General features: G+C 41.5%; 1 protein-coding gene across 4 annotated transcripts in view; it reads right to left on the bottom strand.

Annotated features, from left to right (window-relative positions):
- LOC144606990 (DNA-binding protein RFX2-like) overlaps positions 1 to 11,557 on the bottom strand; it is a 69,168-nt gene extending 57,611 nt beyond the window's left edge. For 3 of the 4 annotated variants that reach the window (XM_078423499.1, XM_078423503.1, XM_078423504.1), the window contains exon 1: positions 11,454 to 11,548. The gene's annotated coding sequence lies outside the window, so the exon portion shown is untranslated. Of the gene's footprint in view, positions 1 to 11,453 lie in introns of all 4 variants that reach the window. The other variant, XM_078423501.1, reaches the window with a different exon arrangement.
- Between the last annotated feature and the right edge of the window lie 822 nt (positions 11,558 to 12,379).

Raw genomic sequence — 12,379 nt, 5'->3', positions numbered from 1 at the left:
ATTGGTCATTGAGAAAGAGACTTGTTAGAGAATAGTCAGCAGGCTACGGCCAATACACAAATGAATGGTTGTTTAGATATGAACCGACTTGAAGTGATGCACTCCAAAGGCCAGTTTATCTCTGGTTATGTTAAAAATCATTTGAACTAGTAAGACTAAACTTTGGGGGGAAAAAAATACTTTGATTGAATTCTGTGCAGATCTAACAAATCCCAAACAATGAAAATTTGACTGAGGTTGCACAAATTCAACATGTGGACTTTAGAAAATAAAGATATTTGGCATCGAAAGCTCATATACTCAATCGCTATCTGAAATATCTTTCTATGCTGGAAATAAACCACTAAGATTTAGGACAAAGGATAAATTATTTTGTGGACTTTGAGGGTGGCGAGTATCTGGAATACACTGCCCAAGAGAATGGTGGAAAGTAGAGTAATTGACTGCATTTAAGTAGTATCTAAACAAGCACTCAAATAGCTCGGGCATAGGAGACTTCAGGCCAAGTGCTGGAAGATAGGGTCAATACAGATGGGTGTCCACCAGTCAGTTTACACATCATGGCCCAAATGACCCACTTTTGTGCTGTGTGACCATGACTAATGTCCCTGAATGTAAAATGAATTCATGTTTGAGATATCCACAAATAGTTTGAGCATTAAATGACTAAATCATAAACTCAAAAAGCCCATTCACAAATATGGACTGAGTCATGAACATTCAACAGACTTCAGATCTGCATTTGTGAACAGGTTTTTTTACAGCAATTTGCTTCCACATCACGGGACATTGGAGTTTTTCCAATTTTAGCTGTCACAACTGCAGTCCTCTGCGAATGCAGGTGAAAGATACTTCATGGGGATTTAAAGGCACTCAGGAATCCAGATTTTTTGACTCAGCCTTTACCTATATTTGGCTCAGAAGTATCTCCTTGGATAGGGAAGCCAAACTCTGAGAATTACACAGCATCCATACGCATCATGGAAGCAATCTGATTGGATATCAAATTTGTCACCAATCTGTTTTGAAATTGGTCCATTTAACCACAATCTGCAAAACAATCAAATAAAAGACATTCTGAAATCACAGCACCACTGCAAAAGCTCATTAATATTGAGACAAAATAAAATTAACGTACTAATGAACAGCTTCATAATTTTTTTTAAAAAATCTGTCAATGAAAATAAATCCTGCCCCGAAGTTTACTCTTTTACAATCAAGCATTGTGCGTTACATTTGTACCAAATCTTATATAATTTTAAGATCATGTCATTAGCTACCTCTCACAATTAGGCTGGCAAATCAGAATCCTTTTCAGTTCAATAAAAAAAACTTCCCAAAAGGTTAAACTCAATTTTTATTGACAGACAGAATTTTTACTCAGCAATCGGGCATTGAAAGTTAAAATTATACCATCTACAAAAGGTTACAGATCAGTAGCCATTCCTGAAGAAAATCGAACCTATGCAGGCCAGGCCTGGAGGCTAAGCATAGATTCAAAAGGTAGAAATGAAGATCTACAGATGAAAGCTGAGCAATTAGTGAGGGTGTTTGTAAGGCAGGGAAAGCAAAGATTGGAATACAGGCAACTGTCACTTTTTGCTTATATTTTAATATAAAGCATGAAAATCAAAACCTGAATATACTGGAAAATCAGAAACAAAAATAACATATAACGCTGGTTATCTACAACACGTTAGGCAACATTTGCGCAGAGGATATTGCGTCAAGATTTGCTAGGCCAGAGGAACCGCATCCAACCTTCCATCTGAACATGCTGTAGCCTTCTGGACTCAACATTGCATTTTCCAACTTTCACTGAGTTTATCAGAACTGTTCATTTTTGTTGAAAGTCATTAACTGCAGCTCCATTTTTCTTCTGCATTGATTGGTATGCTCGGACCTACTGGTTACAACACATAACATTTCTTGTCATCTACTATCTGCCCTATTAATGTTCTTAGATATTCCCCATTTCCTATTCATTCTTCTATCGTGTTCTTGGCAATACAAAGCCTTTGTCCTCTTTACAGGTAGTTCTACTACAATGCAATAGTTGCATTCCTAAGAAACCTCGTGCTAAAAAAAACACGTTTGAAAACAATTGTCAATGTGAAAAGAGAGTTAGGGACTCGAGAATTTCAGACTTGCAATAAAGATTTTAATAGCCATTCGGCTACAACCTCAAATGAGTTCTGAACTACATAGACTATTATTGCTATCATTGCGCTATTATTGTTAGTTTTTTTGTGGACGTATGTATGTGTGTGCGCATATGCACACATATATGATCTCCATGTATGTGTATTTCTGAGTGTGTGTGTGTATATATATATATATATATATATATACACACTAAACTTTTTTTTTTCTCTCGTTTATTATATTGTTTACAGTATACTATATTTACATATTCTGTTATGCTGCTACAAGTAAGAATTTAATTGTTCTATCTGGGACATATGACAATAAAACACTCTAGACTTGATCCCGAGAGGATTTTTGAAATGAAACGTCCTTTTAACAGCTTTAAATCCACTACAAGATAAAAATAACACTAAAGGTGGCAGGTTACATTGTTTAATAGAATATTGTGTTGAAACTGTCCGACTGCATTCTTAAGAGACAATGGTGTCCAATTATTGTGGGAAGGTTATATAGAAACATTCTTTCCCTCGTCTTTTGTATGGCTAAGCAGCTTTTTTCTGTCCATTAATTTCCAAAATAACTCAAGTACATCTCTAGTTCCCAATGAAAATCATGTTCTAACCAATTTGGCGCACATAATCCAAATACTTTTCCCTAATTTATTTATGCGTTATATCCAATTCACTGTATGTAAATACACATTTTGCAGAACTACCTATATTTCTCCATTTTGAAGAAGGAACTTTCAACAGAAACATTATCGCCATTTCCCTTTCCAAAGATGTTGTATGACCTGCTGAGTGGTTCCAACCTTTTATATTTAGGTCCAGGGCAAATAAGTCAGGCTTACAAACAATGTCATGCAAGTATGGTATATTAGCTGTCACTGAAACATGGCTGTAGGCAGAGGAATAACTGCTCAACATTCCTGATTACAAGATTTTAAAAGGGGTAATAAAAATAGATGGGTGGAGTCATTGTTCAAGAAACAATTACAGCTGTGAGGAACAAAATATGAGAAACAAAAATCATGAAATGCAGCAACATACGTGAACCAAAGAATTGTAAAACAAAGGCCAATCATATATTTGGGGATCAATCCAAGGAAAATAGAAGAGAAAATCTGTAGGCAAGTTTCTGCAAACACAGACAAAATATGCAGTGCTTCAATTATTCCAGAACTGTAAAATGTATTGCATTTTTCATTGGAGATATTTTATACCATACACCGCAAGCCCAAAAAGAGATACATTTCTAGTAAAGACTCAAAATTCGGTTTAAACCAGCATCTGCAGTTCCTTCCTCAACAGGACAAGCAGCATCTCTGGAGAGAAGGAATGGGTGACGTTTTGGGTCGTGACCCTTCTTCAGACAACAATTCTAGTATTTGGTTCAGGGAATTAAACTAGGGAAAGGAAGAATTTTTTGGGCTGTATGGAGGATTATTCAATTAGATTTAGCATAATTATGCAAAAAGACAGAAAATGACGCAAAGGTTCTAAAAGTGTAAAGGCAAATTTTGGAAACCTAAGTGATTAGGCAAACAATACAATTAACAGAAAATTTAGGAAAAGTGAAATGGTTAAAAAAAAAGAAAATTAAAATCAAAAGTAGTTTGACATTTATGTGCCATATGCAAAGATGAATATTTTGCAGCTGTCTTTATAAAAGGTGGGGTTGATGCTAATTTTGTAGTTAAGAGGAAAAATGTGATACATTGCAGTGAATAAACATAGTGAAAGAGGTATGCAATTAAGAGGTTTAGCATCTTTAAATATGGGTTAATCACCTGGCCAGATTAAATATAGTCTGCAGAAGGGTCTCGAACCGAAACACCACCCATTCCTTCTCTCTAGAGATGCTGCCTGTCCCACTGAGTTACTCCAGCTTTTTATGTCCATCTTCGGTTTAAACCAACATCTGCAGTTTCTTCCTACAGATTAAATATATTCCTTTCCGTTATAAGAAACACCGAAAGCAGAGAGTTCCCTGGCCATCATTCTCCAATACTTCCCCTCTACGGAATTGATGGCAGTGAACTGGTGGACTGTTAACATTTTACCTCTTTTTAAAAAAAGGCAAGAATTAAGCAATTATGGGCTATTGAAATTCAGTACGACCAAATTTTGGAATAAATTCTGACGGTCAGTATAAAACTTCATTGAGAAAGGTGCAGGCTAATCTAAAAGAGTAATATTGGATGAAATTGTTGTGCGATCACATTTAACTAATCGGATTGAATCTTTTTGCATTTACAAAGAGAATGGATAAAAGCAGTGCATTTGACTTGGTCAGCATTGATCTCTGCAAGGTTGTAGATACTTTGTCTCGGAATTTAGTTACAACCAGTTGATGTACCCATCCATCTCTTCCCTTCCATCTCTTCCCTTCTTCCCCCACCCCCAAAGGAAGAGTTGCACTCAAATAGCTTGCATTGTATTTTTCTGCTGCTAATTTTTTTAACTCTTGTTTACTTCGTTTGCATTATTCTTTGCAGAAGATATCAAAGTGTCCCAAACCTGGGTTCTCAGTGGTCCTGTTGTTAGAAATTAATCCTCAGTCTTTGCTTTACAAAGCTACCCCCCTAAGTGGAGTTGGTACATTTTCCCTATATTCACCTGGGTTTCCTTTGGGTACTTCGGTTTCTTTTAAAGACCCCAAAAAATGCCCTGGTTGATTCATTTCTTCTGGTAAATTCCCGTATTATAATTAGGTAGCAGCAAAATTAAGGGAAACTTAATGAACTTCAGAAAATATAGATTATGGAAAAATAAATTGGGGAAATGGGACGACTCAATGAGTCGAGACATCATAAGAATACGAGGTCAGGGTGCAGCAATGGAGAGCAAAACATCAGAGCTAGCAGGTTCCAATACAAACCTGAAGAGCTGGTTATTGGTTATGTGAAATTGATGTGTCGTCCTGAGGGGTGGAATGCGCCAAGTTGAAAGATGAGATGCTGTTCTTCAACCTGGTGTTGGGGTTTATTAAAAAGGTGCAATAGACTAAAGACAGAACAGGAGTAGAATGGGAAATTAAGGTAAGGTAAGTTTAAGAATAAGGGGTAGGCCATTTAGAACGGAGATGAGGAAAAACGTTTTCAGTCAGAGTTGTGAATCTATGGAATTCTCTGCCTCAGAAGGCAGTAGAGGCCAATTCTCTGAATGCATTCAAGAGAGAGCTAGATAGAGCTCTTAAGGATAGCGGAGTCAGGGGGTATGGGGAGAAGGCAGGAACGGGGTACTGATTGAGAATGATCAGCCATGATCACATTGAATGGCGGTGCTGGCTCGAAGGGCCAAATGGCTTACTCCTGCACCTATTGTCTATTGTAATGGGTAACAAAAAGCTCAGGATCACCCCGGCAGACTGAACCTAGATATTTTGCAATAGCATCACCCAATCTGAATTTGTTTTCTCCAACGTTGAGGAGACTGTACTGCGTAGACCGAACGCAATACAATAAATTGGAAAAGATGCAACTAAACTACTGCACATCCTGGGAGGGCTCCAGGATGGCAAAGAGAGGAGTGAACGGAAGTATATTGCATCTCCTGCAATCGCACAGGGAATGTGGTGAGAATGGGAGTGGGTGGAGATGGGAGAGCAAACAAAAAAACCCGCTGAGGGACAGCCCCATCAGAATTAGGACAGCACAGCGATAGTGTTGCTGCCTTACAACATCAGAGACCCGGGTTCAATCCTGACTACTGGTGCTGTCTGTACTGAGTTTGTACATTCTCCCTGTGACCGCATGGGATTTCTCCAGGTGCCCTGGTTTCCTCCCACACTTCAAAGACATTCAGGGTTGTAGTTTAATGGGCTTCTGTAAATTTTCCCTAGAGTGTAGGATAGTGCCAGTACGGGGTGTTCACTGTCCTGTGTGGCCCTCGGTGGGTCAAATGGGCTGATTCCACGCTCTATCTCCAAAGTCTAAATACTGAAAGGAGAAGGGAAGTGGTGGCATCATTCTAATCACAGGGAAGATGAGAGGATAATGGATGTGAGCAGTGGCTGCATTGTAGCAAAAATGGTGCTGTTGTGGACCATGAGGATGGCTGTCTAAATGTAGATTCATTTGAAAGTTGAGATGTTAATCCTAGTAAGTGTTGGATGACGGGTTGGGAAGTCAAAAAGGTGTAGGATATAAACAATAAATAATAGAACACAACGGAACATTGATTAATACAGAGACCTGGGGGCAACACAGGCAGATAAGGTGACGATGGCATATGGAATTTTTCTTCATATGTTGAGGAATAGAACACAGAGTTTGGACATGGTTGTGCTGGATAACATGCAGAGAGATTCACAAGGTTTGTGCTTGGATTGGTGCATTTTAGTTATGGGAAGAGATTGGATTGTTTTCTCTGGAGTGAAAAAACCCAATGGGTAATCTGACCAAACTATACAAGATTGTGAGGTGCATATAAACAAACACTTAAATAGACAGCAGAAGGAAGAAAAAGGGAATTGCAAATGCTGGTTTATAAAAAAAGATAAATGCAGGAACAGGAAGCATCACTGGAGAACATGGATGGGTGACTTGTCGGGTCGAGACCATTTTTCATACTGATTGTAGGAGAGAAGTTGGAAAAGGGGATAGGCAGGACAAAACATGGCAGGTAATAGGCAGACACAGGTGAGGAGGTGGTTAATAGGCAGATGGTTGGAACAAAGGCCAGAGATAAGAAATGAAGGAAGGAAGGCAAGTGAAATGCTTTCAGTTGGGGATTGTATAGCCAGAGGGAGGAAAGTGGAGGGGACAAATAGGTGGGTGTCCAGGTGGGGCAAAGGAAAGAAGGGAGAGGGGGGGTTGAGTGAGGGGATACCAAAAATTGGATAATTCAACATTCATAATGTTGGGTTACAAGCTACCCATATGAGGTGGATCCTCCAAATTGCGTGTGGCCTTGCTCTGGCATTGCATCACCCGTGATTAGAAAATTGATGTGAGAAAGGAATTGGATAATCGGTATGTGTGCGCTTCGTATTGGTATTGGTCCCTTTGCAATTCTGAAACGGGAGGGAAATGTGTCTAATAGTGGATCACATAGAAGGCAGAAGTTCCAAAACTCTGGTACGCATTCATACCAATTGCCCACTAGCTTTCTCACAGCAACTTTCTATGCAACCACAGGTGATGTAATACCTGTTGTTATCTTTCCTTCCCACAATCGAGAAACCCAAAGAGTGTTCACTTGCACTTCTGCCAATGCAGTGTATTACATTCAGTGCCCACAATCTAGTTTCCTCTCCAGTGGTGGGTGACTGCTTGGCAACATGCCTCCACCAAGACTGCCAGCACAACCCACAGTTCAAGTGTTTTATTGTCATACTAGACCAAGTGAACCCATTGGGCCCAAACCTCTCCTACACTGGTGCAGTACCCTCTCCTCCCCCACACCTTCTTACCCCCTCTCCACCCCCCTCCCCATCCCCCCTTCCTTCTCCCTCCCCATCCCCCTACCTCCTTCCCCACCCCCCTCCCCCCCATTCCATCCCCCTCAACCTCCCTCCTCCCCTCCCTGGGAGATAGATTTAAACTTTAAAATGTGAATAACTTTAAAAATACAATGCCAATTTCAATGAAACTTCTTCCATTAGCACCAATGGGACGACGGTGAGTAAGGTGAGCTTAAAATTGTTGCGCTGTTGTGTACTGTTTTGGCTGTAGTTCAGGAACAAACGAGTTTTAGTATATAGATGTCCCAAACAGTACAATGAAATTATTTCTTGCAGCCAAACATCCAAAAATGTAAACATTGTACTCTGTAATGTAGAAGTTCAAGTCTATGTAGCTCAGAGCTTATTTGGAGGTTACGTCGTTTAATAGCCTGATGGTTGTAGGGAAGAAGCTGTTCCTGAATCTGGATGTTACACCTGACTGTTCCTTCAGTTCTGCACTGAAGTCCCACTCTGACCATTTCCAATAACAGGTAAATTATATAAAACATGTTTGGTCTCCTTGTTCCATAGATTCTCAATTAGGGGAGTTTTGCCCCTTTTCAGTCCCAAAATACATCTGATCTTTCAATTCTAAATATTTAAACAGTCACATTTTACATTTATTCCAGTTTTCACAATAATTACAAGGAAACGTTCTCCTTCATATTGCATGCCTTCTCTTCACAAAAATAATCTTAGTTCTTCACTTGAGAACGTTATAGCACTCCCATCAATTTTCCACCAAATTATTTTCACCATAGAAAATGTTGCATGAAGATTTATGATTAAAAAATAAAGTGACTGATACAATCAATATCTGAGCAAATGTGACTATGGCATGAGATACATTAAGCCAAATAGATGCTCAGCTGCACAAACAGTCTTGAAATTAGCTCAAACTTTATTTAGCTCACTTCCTCATTTCATACTTGGATGTTGCAAACAGGGAATTTTACTCCTGAATTAACCATAGGAGATATTAAGGTACTGATGTGTAGCATATAGCCCTTCCCGAACAATTTGGACATCTTTAGGATTTTCAGGACTGATAAATATCATAAATATAGAGAATAGTAACAATGCTATAGACACCCTCACAATCTTTTTCATAAAATAGTTTACAATATCTAGCGCTGGACACAAGTGCTCTGTTGTAATAGTCTTTTCACTGACTGGATAGCACACAAAAGAGCTGTCCACTGTACCTCGGTTGCACATGACGATAATAAACTAAACTTGTAAGCATATTATCATTTCAAAAAAATGAAAGAGAAGGACATTCAAGCCAGTATACTCAAACCGGCCAGAAATGAGCTTCTGGGCCTTATCCCCGCAGGTCACAAATCCAAGTACTGTTTAAATGTGAAGTTCTCCCATTTCAACCACCACTTCAGGGAGCAATCTCAAGATCTCTTCATTTTCACCCTCGTTGCCCAGCTAGACATTCTAACTTTAAATCTTTTCCCACTGATTTGTTACAACTTTAAAGGAAACTAGCTCCTTCTTATTAAATCTCATCTCAACTCCTCCTTTTTATGCACCTCAAGCTGTTTTCAATACCATGATGCCAACCAAGCACATCATGTCAGCTCTCCCCTTTGCAACTAGATCCTTGACTACTGACTAACAGCTCGCAATCAGTAAGGATTGGTGATAAATTATCCACCACAATAATTCTCGTAACTGGCGTCCCAAAAGGATGTGCACACAGCCCCTTAGGATACTCTTTATACACTCGTGACTGTACAGCCTAATACCAGACCAACTCAATTTACAAGTTCACAGATATCACCACCACAGTGGGTCGGATATCAAATACTGACGAGACGGAGTACAGGAAGGAGATTGAGAACCTTGTAACCTGGTGCCAAGACAGCAGCCTCCCTCAATGTCAGCAAGACAGAGGAGATTATGATTGACTTCAGGAAGTGAAGTAGTATACACATCCCAGTATACATTGATGGCACCGAAGGAGAAATGGTTGAAAGTTTCAAGTTCCGAGGAATAAACATCATCCGCAATTTGTCCTGGGCCAGCCACAAAGCTATGGCCAAGAAAGCACACCAATGTATTTACTTCGTTAGAAGGCGTAGGAAGCTCAGCATGTCCCCAATAACCCTCACCAACATCTACAAATGTGCCAAATAAAGCATTTTATCAAGATGCATCACAGCCTGGTTTGGGAAACAGTTCCATCCAAAACAGCAAGAAATTGCAGAGTTGTGGACATAGCCCAGACCCTCACACAAACCAGCGTCCCTTCCATTGACTCCATCAACATTTCATGCTGCCTCGGCAAGGTTACCAGCATAATCAAGGACCGGTCTCACCCCAGTCACTCCCACTTCTTTCTCCCTTCTCCCATCAGGCAAAGAGGTACAGAAGTTTAAAAATGCATACCTCCAGATTCAATGACAGTTTCTTCCCAGCAGTCATCAGGCTACTGACGGGTGCAGCTAGAGAGCAGTCCTGACCTACCAACTACGTCATTGGAGAGTTTTGAACTATCTTTAATCAGACTTTATCATGCACTAAATGTTGTACCCTTCATCCTTATCTGTCCACTGTGCATGGCTTGATTGGGATCATGTAGTCTTGTCTTTGATTGTGTAGCATGCAAACAAAAGCTTTTCACTGCACCTCAGTACATGACATTAATAATCTAAACCACCCTCATCCACCTAGCAAAACAACCCTGGATCATCAAATCATTCATCATATTTTTCTATTTATTGTATCAAATTTTTCAAAACTAATAGTTGTCCAAATATCCTCATTCCATACACCCTGAAGTCACACCTTTCCTGCATGCGGTGTCCAGAACTACAGGCAGTACTCTAGCTGCGGTCCAAGTTGCATAATATACAGTTCTTACATAACCTTCCTGTTGTTATTTCTATTCCTCAAATCAAAATAAATCACCTGTGTCACCTTAGTGTTCTGTCCTGCTACCTTTTAGGACCCCAAAGGCATTACCTCCAAGATCTCTGTTTCTCCACATTTCTCAGCAGTACCTTACACTATTATTTTACTGCCCAAATGATCAACCCACCTCTATGGAGTCTAAAGCATTCCTGCTCACTACATAGCCAGTGTTTGCATCGTCTGCAAACTTCCGAAACACGATCTTATATATGGGACTGATCGTACTGCTATTTTTCACTCTTCTGTTTCACAGTCTCACACAACTGATAATAGAAAGACACTTTGCATTCACCCATTAGACCCCTACACTTACTCATACAACACAGTTAGGCCAGACCCACGAAATAGTTGGAGACACGAGACGACAGATGCAGGAATCTGGAGAAAATAACAAACTGTTGGAGGAACTCAGCGGGTCGAGCAGCATCTGCGATGGAAAAGGAATTTTGAGGTCCTAATGTAGGATCCCAAAGCGAAACGTCAAATATCCCTTTACCACCACAAATGCTTCCGACAATCCCGTGTTGCTCAAGCACCTTGGGGTTTTTTTTGCCCCGATAGTTGGGAGCCACTTCTAATGAAATCAATACCCTCGCTGGATCTCGGGGCAGTAATATCACGAAGTCCACCCGTTGCTACAAACTAACTCCGCGACCCGATCTGTAGCTGCTCACTCCGGATGCCCGTACACAAACAGTGGGCAACAAGGCCCCGGCTCTCATTCAGGCCTGCGGCCCGAGAACCCCGTCCGGCGAATACTCCCCAGAATAACCCGCCATTTTGCAGCGGACGCGGTAAACACAGAGTGCGGCGGCACATGGCTCCTGAGGGACAGTGAGACACCCCTTCACTTTCCACCACAGTTGCCACCGCGGCGGCACGATGCCCGGGATGTGGCTGTACCCTGACTCTGACTGGGAAGCGGTGCTCACCTTGCTGCGGGCCCGAGCTGTTGGTGGGTAACAGTCTCCACGGCTACCGTGACTATGGCGTTTATTCTCAAGGCAACAGTTGCTACCGATCTCCACCCGCGTCATCGGCTGCGCGATGATGCCGCCCCCGCAGCTCCATGTCTCCGCTCATTGGCAGAGCGTCACGCGCTCTGCGCCGACGCCAGCATCTGTTTGGCTGGCCGAGCCGTCAATCAACCCGCCGCCAGGCAGCTTCCGGTAACAAAGGCGTTCTTCCCCGAACAAACGTCCTTTTCCTGCTGTAATCGTCATTGTCCTAGCAACGGGCTTCCATTGGGCGATGAGGTGGCCGCTCATGTACGCAGCTCCAAAGGCAGAAGTGCTGCCACACACAAAGGTCCATGGCGGTCAGGCCTCGGGAACTTGGCCCAACTCCTGAGGGCAGTGGTCTTGGCCAATCTGTATCTCTCCCTCCGCAGTGTAGGGTGGGGATGTTGGCTGCTGGTTTGAATAATAACCTCGTGGGGGCAGAGGACGCAGCTGAGATGTTGATAGGAAGCTTCATGGCAGCCTTTACCGAGGAAGAAGATGGTGTTGGACGGCTGCGTGAGCTGGAGGTTGACGAAAGGGGAGGGAGTAGATAAGCTAGTTGCACTTCAGCAGGTTCATCCAGCCGGTCTTGAAGAGAGCAACGTTCAGTCTAGGTCACTTTTAAAATTTGTCTTTTCGGCTCTGCACCGGCCAACAATTTTGCCCATCACGGATTGCCTTTGGGGACGTGGTGGGGGTCTGTTTCTTGGTCCACTTTAATCTTTTCTGGTGAAGATGTTCTAGGTGTTGAGGGATTTCCAGGACTTGGACGCAGTGACAATGAAGTACTGATGACATGTATCCAAGTTTGTTGTGTAACTTGGAAGTGAACTTGCAGATGTTGATAACATGTGCCA

Source organism: Rhinoraja longicauda, chromosome 28 (assembly GCF_053455715.1).
Source record: "Rhinoraja longicauda isolate Sanriku21f chromosome 28, sRhiLon1.1, whole genome shotgun sequence".
Classification (NCBI taxonomy): Eukaryota; Metazoa; Chordata; class Chondrichthyes; order Rajiformes; family Arhynchobatidae; genus Rhinoraja; species Rhinoraja longicauda.
This window is presented reverse-complemented; position numbering and strand designations above follow the sequence as displayed.